This window comes from Sturnus vulgaris, chromosome 2, assembly GCF_052056855.1.
Source record: "Sturnus vulgaris isolate bStuVul1 chromosome 2, bStuVul1.hap1, whole genome shotgun sequence".
Taxonomy (NCBI): domain Eukaryota; kingdom Metazoa; phylum Chordata; class Aves; order Passeriformes; family Sturnidae; genus Sturnus; species Sturnus vulgaris.
The window spans coordinates 260,460-273,159 of NC_142244.1; the positions used below are offsets into that span (position 1 = coordinate 260,460).

Consider the following 12,700-nt stretch of genomic DNA (forward strand, 5'->3'; position numbering starts at 1 on the left):
TGAGCCGAGCCGCCCCGAGCTAAGCTGCCCAGAGGCGGCCGGGCCGAGCTGCCCAAAAGGGAGCCGAGCTGCCCAGAGGTGGCCGGGCTGCCCAGGGCGACCCGAGCCGCCCCGGCGGCAGCGGCCGCACCGGAGCGCACGGGCAGCGCGGCGGGGCCGCACCGCGCCTTATATGGCAAGGCGCTGACGTAATGGTGGATAGGCTCGGGCCGCCCGCGCGCCCATCCCTCATTGTTCCGCGGGAGCGCTGGAATGCTCGCAGCAGCCCCGATGCCACCGCGCAGCGCCGGCACCCCGCAGCACCGGCTCACCCGGGATTGCTATAGCCCGCCAGCGCAAGGTAAGGCAGAGGGTGGGAAGCAAGCTTCTTCTGGCAAGCACTGGCGCCTCTGGCTTTTTCCTGTTGAGATACCTTTTAAAAAGTCACTTCCAAAAAAAAAAAAAAAAAAAAAAGGGGTGAGGACTAAGAAACAATGAAATACCCCAAGCAGCAGGAGATCTAGAAGATGTCTGGTGAATCATATATAGGGTGACTATTTCAAGTGTTAAAAACCCTCTTTAAAACAATTCCTGCAGAGGCAACAGATCAACAGATGAGGAATTAACGTAACATTAAAGAAGGAGAGAGTTATGAATTACACACACTTTCCAAATGGTCGGATAAAATCATGACTGCATTTAAAGCTGTGGAAGGAGTCCAACAGTATTGTAATATATTAGGTAGAGCTACTGCCTTTCCTTCTGCTGCATTTACATGCATATGCTATATATTAGTAGACATGTACACACACATGTCTCTAAGCATTTATTATACTTTTGAACAACTTCTACTGTATTTTTCAGAGCGATGTATAAATTGCCACAAACATTACTTTGTTTTAAGATTATGCTATGTCTAAAAGAAAGAATTGCAACTAGTTTAATTACTAACAAACTTTTCAACTCCTACACACTGCTTCCCTCTTCTGTGTCTTGCGTGCAAGTGTCAAATCACAAGAGGGCAGAACTGTCAGATTTTGATGAAAAAAACTTTTAATCCTGTTCAAACACATGATGAGTGTGAGAATCAGAAAGCATACTGCTCTCTTCTAGGCTTATACTGCAAGATGCTCAACAGTATTGCAGCTATTAACTCCAGGAAACAGGGAATGAAAAAACAGTTCTGACGAGGCACAAAGCGCCTTGAAAGATCAGACTTCACACCTGCGTAGTATGCAAAATTACACTGTCCTCTCCGTTAATTAAGGGCCGAGCTCTGGCAAATCTTTGTTCGTAGGAACAACAGCAATTAAGTCAATTGTACTGTCCTACTTGCAAATTGGAACTACCGAGCACTGCTCTTTAGAGTCCTATGTGTAATTTAAAATGTTAGGTAAGTTAGACTTTAAGACCTTTAAATTCGAACTCCTCTAAGAGGTAAAAAATGTTTCTGTGGTATGTTCTCCATTTTCTTAATACAAAAATAAATGCACTTTTAGGAGAGAAGTAAGGGTTATTTTTCCGTCTATTTGATGTTTTAAATCCTGCAAAATCCTCGTTCAATTATATATTTGGGAAAAATCAAAGCTGGTACTAACATATGCATTGTCGTAGTATCATGCATATGCAGATTTAGAGGCTGAGCCAAATTATCTTGTGTGGATTTTTTCATAACTTTTTTTGTCTTTAAACATGGAGAAAATATGAAGCAGTTATTTTCAACATGCTTCTAAAAATGTATATGTAAAGTGACTTTTCACTTTGAAGATAATTCAGGTATTTGTGTATTATTAACCTGGCAAAAATAAAAGATAAAAGTCACATCCATGTTTCCAACATGTTCCTTTTTGTAACAAGCAAAGTTTATACCTCTGTTGAGAGAATCAGAGAAGAGGGCACTGTATAGTGTATGTATAGAATGAAAAGAATCCTAGCAACCAGAACAAATGTAATTTCACAGTACAAAACCAATGAGCCCCCTAAAAAGTTTTCTGCTCGCTATTCTGTCATATCTACAGAGTCCTCACAGTTTTAAAATGATTATTTAGTTTTCTAAATATCCAGTGTCAAGTTATAAAGTAGAAAACTTAGCTATATTATGAACAAATGTGTTAGGAACCAAAGTTAAGTGACAGTCTTCAAAAAATATGTCTGAGTAGAAAGGATGAGCTGAAGAAGTCAAAAGACAACAATATGGCAAAGAAAAAATATAAACAGGAATACTACAAAACCAATAAATTTGACAAAAGTAGAAAATTTTAAAAGTCTCCCCATAGGTAAGAGACAATTTCAGCTGCTCCAAATCCAACAAAGAAGGGTGACTTCTTTCACTAATTACAGCTCTAGCAGTATCTTAAGTACCATCTGTACTCTGAATACTGCTAGCCTAAAACAAATTATAACATCTGTCAAAAGCCAGAACTCTACTTCCCATAGTCTGTCTTCCTCAGATTAAAAGGGAAAATATTCTTCACTTAATACTTACAGGACCAGTTTTGCTCTCATTTATACTGGTAAAACTCCAAAATAATTAGACGAAGGAATAATGATTAAACTGTCTCTTTGCTGTTTTTCTCCCCCATCACCTCTGTATTACACTACTGTATTATATCAGATTTCTTAACATGTTTTGGGCATTAATTGATAGGTATTCCTAATTTTAAGTGATTAAAATGTTAGCTCCTGTTAATTAAAAGTAAAAGAATACAGTGAAAGAAAAGAATCATCATGCAACTCAGTCTTAAACAATTGTAATTTCTTCATCTAAATTTCTTTTTATAGTAATTTTTCACAGCATCCAGTGTGAAAACATTTTAACAACAAATATATCCTCCAAAAATGAAAGTCAGCTTCCTATCAAACTGCATCGACCCTTTGTTCCTTTCCCATCACTTCCTTTTCCTCCACTAACAAACATTTGCTGACACCAGAATTTTTAGATATTTGATCCAGAAGACAAGGGATAGTTTCTATTCCCCAGTATTAGTAAAATCAAATTATTTCTTGATTTGTGCTGAGCAACAGAATTTTCATACTATTTACCTACTACTATGATGAATTACCAATTTTGCACTTGTCATGGTATTTTAAAAAAAGTTTCATTTTACTCCCAGTGCTTCCCCTCTGTGGCAGATCTTAAAAGACTGCTACTTTTCTTTAGGACAAATTCTTTATCACATATAGTTTGGCATGGGCAACTGAGCAACTACAGCTCCTCTGGACTTTTCCTATTAGCAGCTGTTCTCAAATCCTGGGTGTGGTACTACCTGAATAAAGTTCATTTAAAAAGCAATTAAAGTATCTATGTCAGAGAATCCTAATGCGTTTATAATGTAGGAGGACATATCTTTCAAAACCATTGTATAAAACTGTAGTTCTGTCTCATTAATAGTTTACCTCAACACTTTATCTTGTCACCAAGTTGATTTGAACTTAGAAACTGCATCTTAGCAATAATTTTTAATTGCTTAGGATTTTTCTTTCATACTGAATAGATTCTGTCATGGCACCCTTAGGGTTTAGGTTGAGCTTCTTGATGTAGTTGAAAGCTTGGTTAGTTAAACCATTCACTAAACTCTATTGCTCAGCTCCAAGAAGGTAAAAAGTCACTGATGAAAAATTCTAAATATGGTGCCCAGTCTTGTGATTTAGGTGAAGTAATGGACACTTCGACATCTCTTAGTACATTATGCTGATTTTGAGGTTTGCTGTGTTTTCTGTCAGCAAAATCACTGTGTCAAAAATCACTTTGATTGCATTTCCAGTGCACCATGATGTTCCTGAAGTTCAGTAGCTGAACTCACACCAATAAACCAATGGATCACTCTCAGGTAGTTACAGCTCACTGCTCCAGAGTGTTCACAGTTTCTAGCAGAATGTATTTGAAGATTTTCTGAGACAGTCTATAGCCATCAGTTAAAAACAGTATGAAAAACACCTCCCAAAGCAAGTGTTCCTCACCAGAGCTGATGTGACTGTGAAGAGGTGAATGCTCATGCAGACAATGAATGCTGGCTGAACACCCAGCAACATTATCACAGAACCCTCCTTTAAAAGCAATATGGAAATATTTGTGATGAAAGTTCAACCCAACCTTGCTACGCAACTCCACACAACTCAAAACCATAACCTTGGTCATTCAAGCTGATAAATGCATGCACTTTTTGCCTGTTGCACAAGTCACGCCTGCTGCTGCAGGTCATCGAGAACATGATGATGATGTAACACAGCTGCTTGACTTCAGCCTCAGGCTTGGCAGGTGACCACCAGAGAGTGGCAGAGCAGCAGAACTTGAGCCATTCTGCTTCATGCTGCATGCTTAAAGAAGCTGAGAAACCAGAGCCCACAACCATTTAACTGCTCACATCCAAACTTCCCAAAGTTTTACATACATACATCAGGCAGGGTACACAAAGCTCTAGTGAACATGACTGAAAACCTGGGTAGGAAAAAGTCCACTCTTGATTAAAAAACACTCATCTTGCATACAATGTCAGGGATGTGAATCAATACATCAGATTTCATTAATCCTTTATAGATTTCCAAAGGCCTGGGAAGGAACACAGCAATTGCACTTCAATGATGGATAGAGTTCTTAAAATCTGCCTTACACCTAATATTCAAAGCATTTTGATTAAAATTCATTGCAGACAGCGGGTCTAAAACTTTGTCTTTTATTATTAGAGACACAAAGCTTATCTAGTGTTTGCATAGCAACTATCGCAATGACAGAGTAAGAGAATGAAGAAAAATTTTAAAAACTGAAATGAAGCAGCATGATGCTACTGCCATAAAAAAACCACATAAAACTGGTTGCTTAAAAATAGAAAGTAATGCACTCATAAAACTCACATTTTAATTATACATTGGACAAAACTATCTAAGAGCTAAGTTTAAACTGACTGAATTCTGTCAGCTTTCAATGGATTTAATCTCTTTTTGGTACAATTTATAAAGCTTTCAGTCATTAAGCCTAACTATGAACAAAACTTGGAAATTTTATCACAAGTAAGTTTGGCCTACCTGAAACTAATGTCATCCATCACATTCTCAAACATGATTCTATTCTACTTAGCCACAAAGAGGTTCAGAAGAAGCCTAATAAATGCCACAGTTGTTTCGGTTTTCAACTTTAAAATGCTACTCCCTGGTCAAGCACATTCTACACCTCGGAAGATCTGTTACCAAAAAAATATCCATACCAAAATATGGAAAGTGATTTATATTGGTCACTTGAACCTGATGGTGTAACAACACCACATTTGGGGCAGCCAATCCCTAATCTAAATATATGAAATCCAGTATTGAACACACTAACCTGGATGTAAGAAGGTGTGGAAAAAAAATCAGTGCTCAAGTGTTAATGCTTAAATCTGAAATATTTTTCTTAACTAGCAAAATACTACTACATACTCTTTCATGTAAAGAGAAAAGTTTTTTAATTAGCAGCCAAAATCTAAATTCCCAAACTAAATACTGAATTGTCTTCAATGAAAAGGCCACCAGAAACCTTGGCAGCCCTAAAAACCTCTAAAATCTGTGTTTCTAAAGAAATATCTACTCTATAAATGAGCATGTTCATTTGTATGCATATAAGTAAGCTGAGCAGGGGGGGATGAAAGCCTCTGCAGTGAAGTCAGCAAGTACAGCTTCACTAGAGGCCAATTCCAGATGACAAATAGCTGCCTACGAGGGTGGTGCGGGGACGACACCAACCGGTGGAGAATGCTTAGGCTTGTGCTGGGAGATTGACACATTGGTTCCCTTCTGGGAAAGCGGCAGACAACAGCTGACAGGAATAGTCAGGCTTACATACTAACCCACACAAAGGAGGAGGGAGGAACATGCACCCTGGCATAAAAAGGAGCAGCTACTTTGGAAAGGGTCTTCTTGCCCCTGCTTTGTTCCCACCCACCACCTAGAGCTCTGTAGGATTACTGTCATCCCCGTAAAGAGCAAAATTTCTCTATTTCAGTCAGGATTAACTGGGTGGGAAGAAATTGACATTGGAGACATTTTATAATCCTCTCATATATCTAGATTAAAGCAATTAACTAAACTACTTGCAAGTTCTGTCTAGAGAGAACTCTTATTTGAAACCACATTATAAATTAATGATAAAAGCTGAAATATATCAGAAACATACTGTACATGAAAGCATGCTACAGCTCCTTCATTTTCAGTGACATCTGAAACAAGAAACTATAACCTGAATATCAGCCAAGAGGCAAGGAAAGATCACGTAGGGCATGTATCCAGATGTCACATAATGATACCGAGTTATAAATCAGTTTGGGGTACACTAACTGGACGCAAAATGTTCAACTGAATTCACAGTTCCTTAAAGAACAAGGAACACGAAGTCTTCATATGAAGAGAGAAGGGAAGCATACATGCACGTGACCATGCACTTTCCTAAAAAAACCTTTTACTATGACAGCTTTTGAAAGGCAAAGAATACTGGAAAACAACTAAAGATGGAAAAAGTAAGTATCTCTCTTGGCTTTAGGAAGACTGCTCTGACCAATTTTAAAAGAGTTTAAGAAATCACTGATCACAGAAATGCTAGAACTAGTGAAATCCATTTTTTTTTTCATCTCAACGATTTAGGGCTTTTTCCCCTATAAAATAGAGAAACATTTCTTTTACAAAGCAAGGACATTACTCCAGCTGCTGAACACACAAGCAAGTAGCTAAAAAACCCAAAACACCACAATCATCCTAAACACTGCTAATGGCACTCTGAGTGGACATAGGACTAAAGGATCCAATTTCTTTTACTCTAAAGCATGGTATGTGATCTTTAACACAGTGAACAACCAAGGCTGCACAGAAATGGAAAAATCCTACTTCAAGACATCATCATCAACAGACCTGAGAGTAAAAGATGTTCTTCAGTTAAACAATTCATCACAGGTGAAGAAGCTACTTTAACTATCATTTGCTATTGAACTGTGAATTAAACATGTGAAGTAAACTTTGGTTAAAACTGTAACCATTTAAAAAATTCTCAAACTATCATCTTTAGGTCTCCAGTGTAGCTTCCTGTCCTGTAGTCTAAAACAATGTGTTAGCCCTCTTTGAAGAGGATTGGTTTGAAGAAATCATGTAAACTTAAATGCTAAACCAGAGCACCTTTGCTCAGGATTAACATGTTTTAGACTAAACATGCATTTGAAATTGTACCTTTAGATAATTCACCAAGTGCTCCCAGGTCTATGTGGCCAGAGACGTACTGGGAGAAAAGAAAATACAACTTCCTAACATTTAGCAGGTTTACAATAGACAGCAAGAAGATGAATTATCTGCCAGGTTGCTAAGTCACCAGAGCTGTAGCGGTTCAGTACCTAGAACTGTACCCAGAAGCAATTTGTAATGCGTAAGAAAAGGTTCCAATACAATTTCTGAAGGTCCCAGAGTGCCGACCAGCAAACTAGCAGGATTCTTCATCACCTGTAGCTTTGAAGTTTAGCTAATTGACCCTGCCACAATGCATTGCTACCATCTCTCTTACCTGTGCCTCCAACATGAAGTGCTTAGAGAAAATGGACACCCTCACATTATCAAGTCTATGAGAAAAAATGCATATTTAGCTTCAAAATGAAACTTCTGTTTGATTTTAGCACTATTGCTGTTAGCATTATTACTTACAGTCTTGGCTACCAGAAAAAGTTGCAACTGTATTAGCAAACCTGATAAAAGCCTCAACTACACTGCTTCATGCAGCTTAGCATAAAGGAAAATTTAAATACGGCAAGCTAAATTTGCAGTAACAATTAAGATTTAATCTTTCTGACAAAAGAAGAAATGGAGTGCCACCCAAGCCCAGTTTCAAGCACTCAGTGTTTATTAAACACACTTCTTCAGGAAATAAGCATACCAGAAAAAGGGCTTGCTTACTTACTTTTGTCTGAGGATGTATGTATATAACAAAGATTTATGGGTATGAACAGAACAGAACTCGGAAGAAGTAATGGAATTTGAATCCTCCTGCAAAGCAGTGACACCCCCTGTATAATTTCTGAGGAATGTTTGTCTAATTGTTTACAACCAGCCTCATTCCCACAAATAATGGCAAACTCTCAGTCTTCCGTAACAGTGCCATTCAGTACTAAAGTATCTTTATTTAACTTAACATGTTTAATATATGTCGTTTAAATCACAATTTTAGCACATAAATTCTCGTACACTGAGCATGAAGAGTGCATAATAAAGTTTGCAGATAAGTTCCACCTGTCTAGAAGCAAGTGGCCACTGAGCAGCTTATCCAGGGCTGGCAGCATGAGTAGGATGCCTTCAGTTCAAAAGAAGAAGTTAGCATGGCAGTATGGAAAGTTCTAAATTTTACCACTGCTGATGACTGATAATATAAGGCCATGGTTTGCATTAAAGATAGGCACAATGCCTACTCTGCCCATGGATGAAAATGCAGCCCCAGACATTTATTTTTATATAAAATGTGTGTTAAATTTGTTTTAGAGAACATCCAGTTCCTGCACAAATGTTATGGGAAAATGACATTTAAAACTAACTGGTCTCCTCTGAGTAACATGATGTGGCTGAGAGCCATTTTCTGTCATACCAAAAATATTAACTAATTGAAGTTAAAAAAAGTTTTTATAAATTAGATTCTTGCACAATTGTGCCCAATTCTGGTCAAGACAGCAGCACCAGCACTACCTCAGGTGCCTCATACAGCACCTATTTTCCTGCCCCTAAAAACATTCCATGAACCTACACACTATGATGTTACATACAGAATAATAAAAAAAAAAAAAAAAAAAAAAATCACAGGATTTGCTTAAAGAAAACTCAGGCTGTTCTCTTAATATAATAATACAGTATAATTAAATTGAAGCATAAAAATATTACTTAAGGACTACAAACTTACACTGAGCTGAAGGAACTGACTCATTCAGAGAATCAGAACTTCAGCAAACTCCCCAATCAACTGAAGAATGCAGAGTAAATAGCCAAGGCAAAAACCCACACGTCCAGATTTTACCCTTCCATCAACAGTAAACACAGCATAGAAGCAACAGCAAGGTAGTATTTGTCTTACACAAACCAAACACACATGGCTGGGATAGCCAGTCTAGTAGCAGCCTCACCAGAACTACCCACAACTTGGGCAAGCTGCACTCCCTTGCTTGTGCCTAATCTTTCCATGGGGAGTGTGGGTGAAGATAGGCAGGGCTCCACAGGACACTTTTCAGGAGCTAAGTTAACTCCTGTAACATGTTTTCATGTTATGTTTTCACTTGGTAAATCTAGCAGGAGGCTGCAACGTTATCAATTCCTAGTACTGACACGGAATAGAAAATGCAAACCCATTCACCTGCCCACAGGTAAGGGGTGGATTAAGCCCTGACCTGTTTATCTCTGCAGTATTATCAAACTGGTGATTTTAAAACCAGCTCAGTAGCTGTGGTCAAGCAATAACATTCTATTAGGAATAACTCTTAAAGTATACACTTAAAACAAAACTCAGGCTCATAAAGACACACATTTTCTTCCATCAATTTAACTTGTTAGCATGTAACATCAAATATCAAATGCAATCATTTTGATGACACTGTTGTTTAAAAATCACAAATTATAAAAACCAGTAGTTGTCTTGATTAATTTTGTGTAATTACTGCACTTAAAACCTACTTAAATTAATAATAATTCTCAAAATCTGTTACAGTAAGTTAACACTCTTTTTCCATTTTAATAAATCCGAGGATCAGGCACAAAATTTAACTTGTTAAAGATGAAGACAAGACAGAAGCAGGACCTGGATTAATAACTGAAAAGTTCTGCCTCATTCTTGTTGCTTTGACCCCTATACCACATCTCTTGTGGTTCATCTTTCCATTTCCTTCAGAAAGGTTTCCATCTGCAAAACTATAATTTGCTGGCTGACGCAAATTTGAAGAGTTCCAAATTCTGGTGTTGCCTCTGAAATTACTGGCTTTATTTCTGACTTTACAGGCAGTATGGTGGCAGACATTGAGAGAGATGGGGGAGAAAGGAGAAGGTGGTGAATATGCACTATGGTAGTATTAAAAAAAATCCTGAATTACTAACAAAACCTAAGTGCTGTTCCTGTGAGCTATTTAGCTTATTGAGGTATTTAGATTCAGAACAGAAGAGAATTAAGTCATGCTGTGTGCACAATCATATGGCATCGAAATGCCAACAGTAATAGATAGTGATATTCTTTCAAAAGAATACCTGAAATAGCTGTTAAATCTAGAAAGAGGAAAGAAGAAAGCAGAGTGCATCTCAAAAGCAGTGACACATCAGAGTCGAGCTCACAATTCATTGTGCCATATTTTCTAATAAGCTGAATGCTGGGACCCAGAGTTTTTAAGGCTAACTTCAAGTAAAGCTCATTAATATTGTGGTATTCTTAGGTTAGTGTTAATTTAAAATGTTTTCAGGATAAGCAGTCAAGTCAAAAAACAAACCAAAAACCTGCCAACAATTTAATAGGACAGCATCTTCTTCATTCCAACCTAAAAATCCCACTCCCATCTCCCTGTCATAATCTCAAACACTGGAGATGGCTGTCTTTAGAAGGTTAGAAATGAACATCAGAATTAATAATTATCACATTGACATTCAAGTCCTTACTGTCACAGAAAGCATTAATGCTTTTTACACAAGACTGATGTTTTGATAGGTGACTTTCAAGAATATCTAGATAAGGAAAGAATGTAATTCAAGATAGAAATTTTTTTTTCTTACACTGAGGATTCATAATAAAACAAAACTAAATTTTAGTGCTGATGTAAAATTACTTGAACTGGAAGTTAATCCGGTCTTAAATCCTAAATTAACTAGTATGAATTTGTTAAAAGTTTATCACACTATCTTCTATCACCAAATTTACCCAGGATTTCATAACATTTATGAGTGCAAATATCCCTATATCACCAGTAAGAATATTCAGCAGCTTAGCAGTTGTGAAATCATGGTGATAAACAACATCAGTGTTCCAGAATAATTAATTTTTCAAAGCATGTATTATCTACACATGTTTACTCAACATGACAGCTAAATACATCTGGTTATCCATGCAAAATTTTGCCTGTTAACCTAGAACTGGCAATACCATTCATCTTCTATGACTTTTATTAAGACTTATAAAGCAAGTCAGCATTTTAAGCATCAGATAAAACGATAATTACTTTGTGACAGTACTCACACCCCCCTCATTAAAAGTCCTAATTTTATAAAATAAATTTCCTTATTGGGAAATTTGCCTTGCAGTCTCTTGCAGTTGAGACACCCTTTGTGGAGGTTTGCATCCTAGCATAAACGAAATCTTTGTAATTTACAGGCGTAAATTAATGTAATGGAAAACAAATTTAAAAATAAGTATCACATTCTGTTGGGAAGTGCTGACTGATTCAGATGAAGGCAGCAGATTACACAACAGCTATGGTATGTTGTTGCTGCTGTAATTTCAAAAGCTTTTGACTTTCTTTATGACAGGGAAAAAGAAGCATTAATAAAGATAATAGAGAGCCAGAGAAAAAGCTGTAACATATGTCTTCATAGAAACTGCACGTCGATAAAAAGAACTGTAGTCAAAGAAAAAGAAAAAAATTTAAAAATGCATAGCCACCTCAAAACCAGAAATACTTTAACAAACACAAATTTTGTTTCAATGAACTGTGGAAGGCACAGACTGGCTTTCTTACAAAAATAAATATGTAACTGCACTGGTGTAAAAAAATTACAACAACTTGTAAGATTTACCAGAAATGATGAAGCATGTTTCTTCTCTTATTAAAGGCCAGACCATGTCTTATTGCTAACTGGGAAGAGTGCCTCAAAGGAAGAGGCATAACTTCATCCACATTTAAAAGCTTTCAGCTTAAAGCTTTTATTTGCTTTGTACCAGGGGAAATTCAAGCATATGTCCAAAAACTTTAGAAGTCTCCCTCGTATAATAACCTGTAGAACCTCTTGCAAACCACATTTTACATCTGGGGAAGGGTGAAGATCATGACCTATTTAAAAATATGTATTTTCATGATTTAAAAAAAAAAGAATCACAGAAATTAAAATTCACAATCATTTCTGCAGAATGGTCTGATACAGATATATACAATATGTACATTAAAAACTCTGTAACACTTCAGTGAGAGGAAGGACAAAAGCTAACCTTTACAAACCATCGTCTATTTAACTTGCATCCTTAGAAGACAACCTTTTCTAAAGTTGCCACAACAACATTGCTTAAACAAACAAACAAAAAATAATCATTTTTATTCTTATTATTCAAAGAATAACAATTCATTCCAGAACAAACCAAAAAAAATTAAAAAACAAGAGTGTTGCAATCTCAGCTTCCATACTTTGGTTTCTGTGAAACTCAAAGGAAAAGTCTCCCCCTTAGAATAAACATAAATTAAACAATCTCCATATAATGGTCATCCCAGGAAAATGGAAAGTCCCTCTTAAAGGCAAAATGTTATGACATGACACCAGGACAATGAACTGTTATGGGAGTCTTCAAATGTTGTAGAGAATACAGTCGTTATGTTGCCAAATATAATGTAGTGTAGCTGAAGCTATATTCACTTAGAAAAAATGAGGAAAAACAAGACAACACAATTGAATGCATGGCATTAACACCAAGAAGCTGTAGCCTGCATACTGAGGGAAACAACTACAATGAACACAGGAGAGCTGAGAAATACAATTTCTTCCAGGAAATAAAGGG

The 12,700-nt window shown here is 37.0% G+C and overlaps 2 protein-coding genes across 8 annotated transcripts in view; one reads left to right on the plus strand and one right to left on the minus strand.

Annotated features, from left to right (window-relative positions):
• The window catches only part of CMSS1 (cms1 ribosomal small subunit homolog), a 220,715-nt gene that overhangs the window by 183,954 nt on the left and 24,061 nt on the right, over positions 1–12,700 (minus strand). The gene's annotated exons all lie outside the window — the stretch shown is intronic.
• Positions 1–12,700, plus strand: part of FILIP1L (filamin A interacting protein 1 like) — a 186,863-nt gene that overhangs the window by 151,986 nt on the left and 22,177 nt on the right. Inside the window, exon 1 of one of the 5 annotated variants that reach the window (XM_014885686.2) lies at positions 198–340. The exons of the other annotated variants lie outside the window; for them this stretch is intronic. The gene's annotated coding sequence lies outside the window, so the exon portion shown is untranslated. Of the gene's footprint in view, positions 1–197; positions 341–12,700 lie in introns of those variants that run through there. 5 annotated transcript variants of the gene reach the window in all.